General features: G+C 46.4%; 1 long non-coding RNA gene across 1 annotated transcript; it reads left to right on the top strand.

The window, feature by feature from the left end:
* Nucleotides 1–5,840: 5,840 nt before the first annotated feature.
* On the top strand, nucleotides 5,841–8,205 carry LOC109292701. Its single transcript, XR_002096173.1, has 2 exons — nucleotides 5,841–6,068; nucleotides 7,789–8,205. It is a non-coding gene; the product is annotated as an uncharacterized LOC109292701 (long non-coding RNA).
* The last annotated feature ends 2,443 nt before the right edge of the window (nucleotides 8,206–10,648 follow it).

The following is a 10,648-nucleotide window of genomic DNA, read 5'->3' as shown; positions in this document are numbered from 1 at the left end:
GATAGATACAGTCAAGAATGAGAGGCTTTGAGAAGCAATGGTGATGGGAGCTCAGTCATGTACTACAGAGGCCATCCCCTTTCTCAGAGGGTGTACTACTGAGAACTGTCCTTCATGCAATTTATCACATATAATCCTTTTGTTTCAAGGCATAGTTGCCATGGAAGAGTCATCATTTCCCAACACAAGTCACGCTGGGCCTGAGGCACCATGGCTAGCTTCCATTTTCAAAACAGGAGGAAACCTCAGTATCACAGATACCGCTGTGTTGTGAGTGGTAGTAAATGCTGACTTGTTAGTGGTGACTGCTGCAGAAGTGTTGACCCTGTTGAGTCCCTGAGTGGGAGCTGAGAGTACTCAGTGCACTGCAGGAATGGGCAATACCGTCATGCGCACTTTGCATATCAAGCCATTCACAATTACAGGACTAAATCACAAATACCATAGGAAGAGGCGGAAGGTAGCAGAGAGGTGCCTAGGAGGGAGAAAAATAAGTTTGTGTGAGAGATTAAAAAAAAAGGAAGATATGCTAATATAATAGTTTGGCATCATACTGTCATATCACCATCAAAACAATTCAGACTCATTCTCATCACTGGTACGACTGCTTAGGGAATAAGCAACGTGAACAAAAAAGCAATTCAAACAGAAACACACTGAGATTACTTTATATTCTAATAAAGCAACAAATATGCAACTACCTAATTGAGGACCGGGGAATTCGACCCTGGTTTCAGGTGGCATCACTGTGTCCACAGGAAGTCATCAGACCTGGACAAAATTAGACCCAGACCTTTGTGTGCTATGAATACTTTGCTTCCTTCTCACACCTCTTCTTGCCGGAGAATAGTTTTAGGACAGATGTTCTGCCGTCGATTAAGTAACCCTGGAGTAACGAGGACTTGTCTTTCTTGCTTGCTTTCTAGCTTTGTTTTAAATACCAGTCCTAATTAACACCACTGCTGGAACGCATAACCTCGGATGAGTGAAAAAGCAGGTGTTTTCAAGGCACCTGGATCTGAAGATGTGCACTGATGAAGTCTGCCAGTGGAATGGAGCTGGACTTCTGTGCTTGAGTCAGTGGTGAAAATCCGAGGACTTTCTCCTTTGCCTGATGTCTCTGATCATTAGGGAGCCAAGCTACCAGATTTGACGGTGCAGTTCCAAATATGAGATCAAACTGCACCCTCACAATGGATGTCTGGCCTCATGCCCTCGGGGAACTTAAATGAATAGCTATGGAAACAAACCATCCAATGCCAGGGAAGGTGCCATGCTGACCACCAGAGTTTTGGCCCAAACCTGTGCACACAAATCATAGCGACAGGCTGGCATCATGGCGATAACAGCTGTCACACAAAATAAAACCTAGAAACCGATCATTAAAAACATGGCCTCCAAAGACCGCCTAGCTTTTATTATTCTGCAGAAAGAGAGAAAATAGATAAAAAATGTAACTGCAAGCAGAAAATATCCCAGCAAATCAGGTACTTGTTTAATCAACTCAGCAATATCTATTAGACTTATAACCAAGCTTCTTGCTGCATAGAATAGGGGCCAGCAACCTTTTAGGGGCAGCGGGCCAAAATCTGGCCGGGAGACCACAGGTCCCTGACCCTGGTATAAAGCAATGCGCTGTCATGCATTTGTGGATGTAGTAATGTGCAAACATGCCTGCAGGCAGATGCAATCATTTTGGCCCATACACATGCAGGATTCCCTCTTTGAACAAGGCTATGAATAGTTTTGAGGCATGAATTAGGTCTCACTATCTGCAGCTATAAAAACAGTCCTCCAAGACTGCATCCAGACAGTCAGATTGCCATCTGAGGTTCAAACAGCTGCAATATGTCGAGTTGATCAGCCACACTTGGCTGGGATGCTTTAGGCAGGGGACTGGACTAGATGAACTCCTGAGGTCCCACCCAGCTGTTTTTTACATGAAACGCAAGGCTTGCTATGGTGCCAAGATTTGACAACGAGCCTTTTGCCTGGCTCAATACATGTCCCCCTTTTTCTTGCACAAGCAGAAAAACTTTCTCAGAAGCTAAGCTGTGCATTTTCTGATCATCCAGGTCTGTGCATTTAATTCCAAGCTGAAAGATGGTTTTGCTCTTTCCATCCTATTGCCAGCAGAGATCATCAGTCAGTTTTTTGGGTGTTTTTTTTTTTCCTCTCCTGAGGAAGACCTACAAATCATTTTGTACTGTGCATTTTCCCCTTGGCTCTGCTGGCTGATTTGTTCACACCGCTCAGCGCTAAGACTCCACATCCCCCTTCACACCGGGGCTGCGGGGACTCATTTCTCCAAGAGGAGCGTTCTTTTTAAGCGCTGCTGTTTCCTCACAGGGTCAGCACTTCAAAGGTGAGAAACCTGCTACAGACAGCTGTACGTTTTACTCCACTTCCCAGCTACATACGTTGTTCAACGCACCCCACGCTGCTGAGTTCATTGCATACGGAGCGGGTCAAATCTTTTTCACAGATGCTAATTTTCGAAAGAAAACTGGATCTTCTGTGGAGAAAACAGCTCCTTGGAAATGGCTCGTCCTGGGAAAGGTTGTCTTTCCATCCAAAAAGAAAGCTGAAGTTGGTGATGAAAAAAAACTTCCAAGCTTCTCCAGAATAAAAGAGGTCTGACCCGTTCCAACAGCAAACAAAACAGAGGGTCGCCATCCTCCTCTCCGTGCCGATCTGGAGTTGCTCTGCTGACCTCTGTGCAATCGGTCCTGCCTGGTTCGCCTCAGCTTGGCCCCAGGTGTCATCCTGCAGAGCAACTCTTGACGTGCCACGGTGCACGGGAAAGGAGAGGCAGACCCTTGTATACAAGTGCAATTGGAAGAGTGGCCCGGAGCATTGCCGGAGAGCGGCGCTAATGGTAATTTCATACCTCCTGTCAGGACATTTTGATGGGCCGTCTGATGAGCGGTAGAGCAAGCAAGCAGAAAACCACCTGTCTGTGGTTAACCTAGGAAGCCAGATCTATCCCTGGTGCAAGTCCAAGGAAGCCACTGGAATTAGCAAAGGGATTTGGTCTGTGCCCTGCAGTGGTGTTAGCAGAGGCAGGGGATCATGATTAAGAAGTGGCTTATGGAAGAAGGAGAACCTGCTCCATTCAACCTGTTTCTTCCCCCTTCTGGGATTTATTATCACGCCAAGGCCCCCCAAGGTAAGGCAGAGACAGACTCTCTCGTGCTTGGTGCCACAAATGACAGCGGATTGCTCTGCAGACATGTCCAGCAAGCTCTGCGTGTGCTGCTCCTGGACAGCTACCAGAGTTAGGTGATATCTCCGCTGGGGCGGGCAGAGTTGTCCTGGAGGCTATGTTTGCCCTGCCACCCTGGGGAGACCACCATCTGGGTGCACCTAATGCAACAGGCCCCAACACAAGGGAGTCTTGTAATGCAAGGCTGTTCCCAAGTTGCTTCTGTCCTATCCTTATGTTGTGGCTCCACTTTTGATCATTGCATCCTCTGCCCTAGGACTTGTAGGGATGCTGGAGTCCTTTTCCTGCTTCCCCATAGACTCCCGTACCATCCCCATTTTTCAGAATAAATGTATGTGGGAAAGAAAGCCACCAGGCAGGGGGCATGATGTTGATTTTTCCTCCTAGAGATTGCACCTGTCCTGGCACTGCTTGAAGGAAAATGGGCTTCCTTAAATCAGGTCGAGGTAGAACCTGGTATTTTGTATTTTGACTCTGATGCTTTCCCTGCTAAATAATTGAATGCAGGTGCTTAGTGGAGGGGCATGAATCCATGCTGGAAGGTGAAAGGGAAATGAAGAGCCTCAGATTTCCCTGTGATCATCACAGGGGTAAGTTAGCCGTGTCAGCGTGTCTGTCACAACTGTGTCTTGCCAACCATTGTGATACAGCACACTTTGTGCATCTAGCAACATCAGTTACAGCATGAAATACCAGACAACCGAAGAAATCGCAGGCTCTCTGAAACCCACAGCACAGTCACATGCACGGTACATTTTTAGAGTGGCCCACGGAGAAACACAAAAGAAGCAATAAAAAGATTGCTTTTTTTTTTATTAGGAAAAAATAGAAGTAGTCAGCTAGGATGGTTTGAGGTAGAGCTCCAGGACGATTCCTGTAGGAGACAGGAGCCGAAGAGATTTTCACCCTGTGAGTGTCCCGACGGAGGGAGAGGAAAGGGTAAGAGAGAAGAGAGGAAGCAAGTATTGCACAAGCAAAACGCTGCTGAAGATACGCCAGGTGAAGACATGATGATCACTCCTGGTCGTTGAAGGCTCGCTCTTACACCCCTTCCCCACGAGGAGTACGTACTAGGTTATCTGCACTTGGGGACAGGAGCTGCCTCGTGTAGTGCAGGGGCCCAATGGAGACTGGACCTCTGCTTGTGGCATCCAGCAGGTAGTCCAGTAGAAATCATCAGTCGTAACACAAACTAGTCCCACTGAGCTCAGAAGTGCTGCTCGAATGAGCCCGAGCTAGTCAGCAGGGATAAGGGCTGTTCAACCTGCCTGTGCAACACAACAGGGATGGGATAGCGGGGCGCCCAAAGTGCGGGCTGTGTCATTCAAGTTCCTCTGGGGTGACAAGCACAGGCATGTGTCATTTCCCAGCCCTTCCTTCATCACTTCCCCCCCACAACAGTTGCACAGAGTTTTTGGCTGGCTCCCACATGTTATCCCAGAGGTGGCTGGCTACCAGTGATAGTACGCACAGCTTGGTAAGCGAGCCATCAAATAACAATATCAGTGCAATGAACACACATTATTGCAGCCATACCTGGGCTCTTTCCTTTCATCTCAACAACTTCTCTCTGATTTACTGGGTATAAGGCACATGAGGTCCACGTATCACACAGCGAAGCCATGAGACTCGGCAGGTATGACTGCCAGCTAAAGAGGCCGATGCACTGTTCGCATATGTGTGAACTGGGAAAGTCATACTTTTCTGTGCATGGATGCCCTGAAAGTTAAAAAGGGCTGATGCTTTCCATTATATCCATACAGCGGACACCACTGCCTGCATGACAGTCACGCGACCCAGTGCATACCACACGCACGCAGTCCTGGAAGTGTGCGGCTGCAGCAAGGCGAGCAGGGGTAGCACCAACACGACAGCAAGGACAAGCCTTTTTCTAAGCACTTGGTGTGTCCATGGTACTCGGGGAGCGTTCCCGAACAGACGCTGATTCCAGCAAGGATTCTGCTATGTCAAGAGTTACTCATGTGAGGTGCCAAGAGCAGGTCACAAAATCCTGATGGGACAGCGGTGAGAAAGGAAACCTTCCCCAAGTTGCTCTTTTTTCAAGCCTCTCTAAAACGTAACGATCAATCCTTCCCATCCTGATGATTGCTTCTTCCATATGAAGCTTTGGCTTTGGAGACAAGGGTAATTAGATGACGGATAGACAGCTCGGCAAAGGCCACTCAGTGACTCAGTACCCGGAGTGCTTTCTGCCCTTATTATATATCATCTCACATTTATAGCCTCAAGTGCTTCATGGGCTTGAGCCAGCTACTCAGAAATACAATTTCCAAACACCCCTTCTTCTATTGCTCCCTGCCCTCGATGCCAGTCTCTCCTGAGAGCCTTCGAGCAGTGAGTTTCATTTTAAAGTAACACATCTGCATTAAACAGGAGTTAATTAAGAAGGGCATGAGCGCTGCACCTCTGTGTGATCGTAGCTGTCAAACCTGACCCCATCCTTCTACTTTCTGTCCCTATCCTCACTTGATAGGTCATGTCTGAGCTCTTAAACACTAAGCTCTTAAGGGCAGGGACTTCTCTAGCAGTCTGTTGATGAATATTTTCAGTGTGAATAGTAACCCTTGATCATAGTACACCCAGGGCCAAATGGGGTAAATTGTCTCTGCTCCGTAGACTTCACTGAAGCGACAAAAATTTACATCTGGGGGTAGATCCCCCCCGCTGATTTTTTTTTTCCACGGGTCAGTGGCTTTGTGGACCATCCCATCACTATTACATAGGCAAAGAGCTGATGCATCTGGAAGCGCGCAGTAATTCAGTGCCTCCAGTTCTGATGAAGAAGGTGGGCCAGAAGTCACAAAGAAATGACTGAAGCTGAGTTCAGTTCAGTTCAGTTCAGTGCACCCCTTAGGCAGGGGTGAGTTTTCATCCCTGCCTAATTGTTGCAAGGAGGCCGACTTCTGGGGAAGTGATGAATCGCTGTTTATGAAACATTTCTTCCAAGATGACAGAATGATCTGAAAAATACATTTATTATTTATTGCAACCTCTGGCTCACTGGGGAAAGCAGGCAACGGAGGGATTTCCCCCCTCCCCCCAACTTCTTTTTCTTTTCTCCAATGTTATTAATTTTTATAATCTTGCCTTCTCCCACCCCCCCCTCACGTCTTTCTTTTTTTCCTCCCTATTCTGAATGCTTGTATGCATGCATGCATGTGTGCGTGCATATGTGCGTGTGTGTGTGCATGCGTGTATGCAAGTGGCTAGGGGGATCGAGGGGGGAGGGAGATTTGGAAAAGTCGTCATATTTCAGGCTGGCTCTATTTAAATGAGTTTGGGATTGTGCTTCTCTAGAGCAGATGGCCCTGGAGATAATGATGCCTGAGCAATGGAGGCTGTAGCCCCCTCTCTCCTGTTGCCATGGCAGGCCACAGGGCTGAAATGGATTCTGCTTATTAAATTTGCGAGCTCTTGTGTACTCAGGATGAATGGCGCTCAGTCATAAGGAGGCCCAGCCTCCTAATGTCACTGGATAGTTTTATCTTGGAAAGCCAGGCACTCTAACTCAGTCAGACGAGGGTGTCATTAACCTATTAACAGCAGCCTTGGAGGGGCTCAAACCATAGGGACTTTTAATGTTGAGTGTTAGGTGTTTCCAGGAACAAGCCAAATGCTAACATTCCCGATGGCATAAAACCATAATGAAAGCAGTTAGTATCCTGTTTATTGGCTCATAAAGAATAATAATAATAAAAAAAAACCCTGGTGCGCCTGTCAATATGGAATCAAATGCAGGGCACGTGTGCGTTCACGGTGGCAAGAGCAAGTTCTGTTCTTGTTGAGGTTGGTGCATGGTCTTGCTATGGGTTTGTATAGGACTGAGCACAAAGGAGCTCTGATGCTGATTGGTACCCTTGATCACCCCTGTTATTTAAATAATGAATATTAATAAGGATCACAGACTCATTGATTCCAACGGGAGTTGTATCAGTGTACTCTTCCGCTGTCTCTGATGCACAATGCTCACCCAATAACATGATCAAAAAATTGCATGTAAATATATACGGCATAGCTCTCGGTATATTAGAAATATAGGGCTGCTTTAACAGATTACTGCTGTCAGGATACAGGATAAAGCCTGTAGGGTGAAAACAAATGTTGACGGCTTCCTGCTTGAATGACATATCCCCAACAGATCTGGGTTTCATAGTTTTTAGGGGCTGGAAGGGAACTTACAGATCATTGGGACAAGCCCCCCTGTACACAGGCAGGAAAGATGGCTGGGATCAGATGACCCCAGCTTTCCTCTAAGATTTCACTGCACGAATGAATTGTGCTGTCTACTGCATATTTGCTGGATGTTTCTGTATCATCCGCAAAATACAACGTATTAAAATTAAGCTTGCTGAAAGTTTTGTCAATGTGTGTGTGTGTGTGTGTGTGTGTGTGTGTGTGTGTGTGTGTGTGTGTGTGTGTGTGTGAAAAGTGGCTTGTTCATTAAACAAAATGTTTTTTCCCCCCCATGAATATATTTCTGGTTTTGTCCAACATTTTCTCACAAACCTGAAAACACATTTTTCAATTTTTCTTTCCTGCAGAACTCCAAGAAAAAAAATATGATAAAAACAAAAATGTTTTCTTGAAAAGAATAAAACCTCAGTGATTTCCAGATGAGCTCTGCCACCAAGACAGGATGTCCTGAAAGTCCATATTTAAGTGCCAGGAAGTCTCCCCTTGTATAACTGGATTTTAAAACCATGCAAAAGGTCCAGAAGACTGGAAATTTGATAGGCAGCAGGATGCTGCATGTTACATTTCAGTGCACTTAACTTTGATTAGCCAAAGTTTCATTTGTGCAGTTCTGTATTTCGTTTCACATTGCTTCATTATGACTACTACTATTATTTACATTTTGCACAAATATTATTCCACATGCTACACAAGTATGTTCTCCCCTCCCCAAACTGGAACAACTGTGCAATACTTGTGTGCCAAATAAAAAAAAATCCATCTGATATTGCTGGAAATGTATATACATATTTTTTATTATAATATTGGACACAGGATTGTCCCCCTGCACATAAGCTTGATACATGAAATAATCCCTCAGGAATGTGTCATCACTTCTGAAAACAAGGTGAAGACGGTGAACATCTCTGTTGGTATAAGCATTCCCACTTCCTCAATGGCAGGCAAAATTCAGGTGCCTACGTTGTAGTGAGACACCTAAGTGGTCTGTCCCCTAAAGGTAGCAGGAAAATGCTAGATCTCAATGACTTGTGCAGGAGAGGTTGGTTGAGAATATTTTTTTAATACAGCTGGCCATGTATTTAGGCCACTGGCTATGGATTCAACTCACTTCAGGAGGCCATTTTAGCAGAATCTCAGCCTGGTTCACCCCGGGAATGAAAAATGGTGGGAAATTATCAGAATGGGATTTGTTTTCCATGAGAAAATGCTGATTTGGATCTCCACGGAGTGATCCAATGTCCCGGGAAAGATGCCAAGGAGACAGAACTCCACAATTTCTAGGTAGCTTGAGCAGCGTGTCCATCTGTGTTGGATACCTTGAAAATAGCAGGGTTGAGCCACTCAAGATACCCATCATTTGTGTAGTGTCAAGGTACCCATCTATGTTGGGTACCTTGAGGGTAGCAGGGCTTCTTCGGTGCCCCAAGCTCCACAGCAGAGCCAGCATGGAGCAGTTCTCCCCCCAAAAGGATCCTGTGCTAGATTTTCCTTTGAAATCTTTCAGGAGGAAAGCTTTTTCATAGGCCCAAAGATATAGCTGCCTATCCATGAGGACTTGTATCTCCAGAGCTCTTGTAACTAAATGCCATATGAGCAACTTGGACTGAAAAACCCAATGGATAATTTTGGCTTCTTGAAGGCTGGAAATAGCATGGGGAAGGGAAAAAAAAAATCAACCTCTCCTTCCAAATTCAGGAAGCATTGGAAAGCCTGTGTCAGAAATGTAGCCTGGTTTCTAAATGGAATAGCAGCACTATTCACATCCCTCCCTCCTGGCTTCAGGCTATTTCTTGAAGTTAATATTCCTCAGGAAATCTCAGATGGTAAACAGCAGCGTTCCCGAGAATCTTTATCACTCGACGGTAAGATTTTCAAAGCCAGCTGGGGCTTTAAACATACACTGCTCTGTAATTTCAATGAGTGCTGTGTGCCTGAATCCCGTGGCTGGCTTTGAAAATCACAGCCTAATCCCAGAACGACCTCGATATCTCGCACATTCACTGGTGGGGTCCGAGCAGCGCTTCTAAGGCTTGCTCATCTCTAAGCAGAGCTGACGTGGAACATAATCCTTTGTTGTTGTTGTTATTATTTAATACTCAGCCGCCTCGAGAGGCTAACCTGGGTATAAGCATATGCCTGCATTTTCATAGGGGCTTTCAAAAATAGAGCCGGAAAAAAATCTCTCTATATATATTGCTCTAATCATATTTTTAATGGCTCATTGAGAGTCTGTGAAAGATGCTTTTCCTTCCCCCAGTCATCACAGACTTGGAGCACCTTGCGATTTAATGAATTTAGCCTTACAAGACCTCTGGGAGGTATCGTCGGCCCAGGGAAGGAGCTGGCGACCAAAGAAACTAGCATCATATCTCTACCCTGCCGCCGCGTTAAGCTGCTGAAAAACACCCCCTGCTCACTCATTCCCACACAGCCTGGCCCAAAGCCTGTAAGTCAGGCCATATAGCTAGCTGAGCATGCCTCTGAGCTCACAACCAGCGCTGCTCAGGGGCTCTCTGCCATGGGCACACCCTAAGCCACCTCCACCGCCTAATGTCTATGGGCTCAGCACAAAGGCTGAGTATAGCCTTGTCCCAGACTAGCCTTTATTGCAGCAGGGAAGCAAACTCACATATCCTAAATTTCAGGATAGAGCCCTAAACAATGAAGAAAGACCCTCATTTAGGAAAGATCCCAAGCAAAGTTCATTTTTCTGGCCGTGCCAAGAGCCGAGGGGGGAGCTGAGTATTGGCCCGGCCCATAGACAAGGCATTGCTTCTACCTGGAAAGTGCAAATCCATTTACCTGAGCCCTGTGTGCTTCAGATCAGGGGGCGGGTTGCCCAGTCCTAATGGCTGGCTTTCCCATGCGCCCGGGCTTCCCATCAGAGGCATGCACAGCAGGGGATTAATGGAGCCGACAAACAGAAAGCCGATTAGCAGATAGTAGGAGGACACCGAGATGAACACGTCACAGCCCTGGAGGAATCCTCCACCTGGTTACTGATCAAAGGGAAGCCCAGCTTCCTCGCAGCTTTGTGCATGTGCAACCCCCTGCCGTGTCACAACTCTCGTGCTCACAAGACCTGCTTGGAGGGAACGTGCCAAATCAGGACCGACCAATTTCTGGGATAAAAAAAAACCCCTGAAAAACCATGGAACCCACTTAAATCATGGGAGAAGCTCAGTCTTAGGATACATCTAGATAGAG

Source organism: Gavialis gangeticus, unplaced genomic scaffold, assembly GCF_001723915.1.
Source record: "Gavialis gangeticus isolate Ggan-Ray unplaced genomic scaffold, GavGan_comp1, whole genome shotgun sequence".
NCBI lineage: Eukaryota > Metazoa > Chordata > Crocodylia > Gavialidae > Gavialis > Gavialis gangeticus.
The sequence above is the reverse complement of the archived record's forward strand: the minus strand, read 5'-3'. Positions and strand labels throughout refer to the sequence as shown.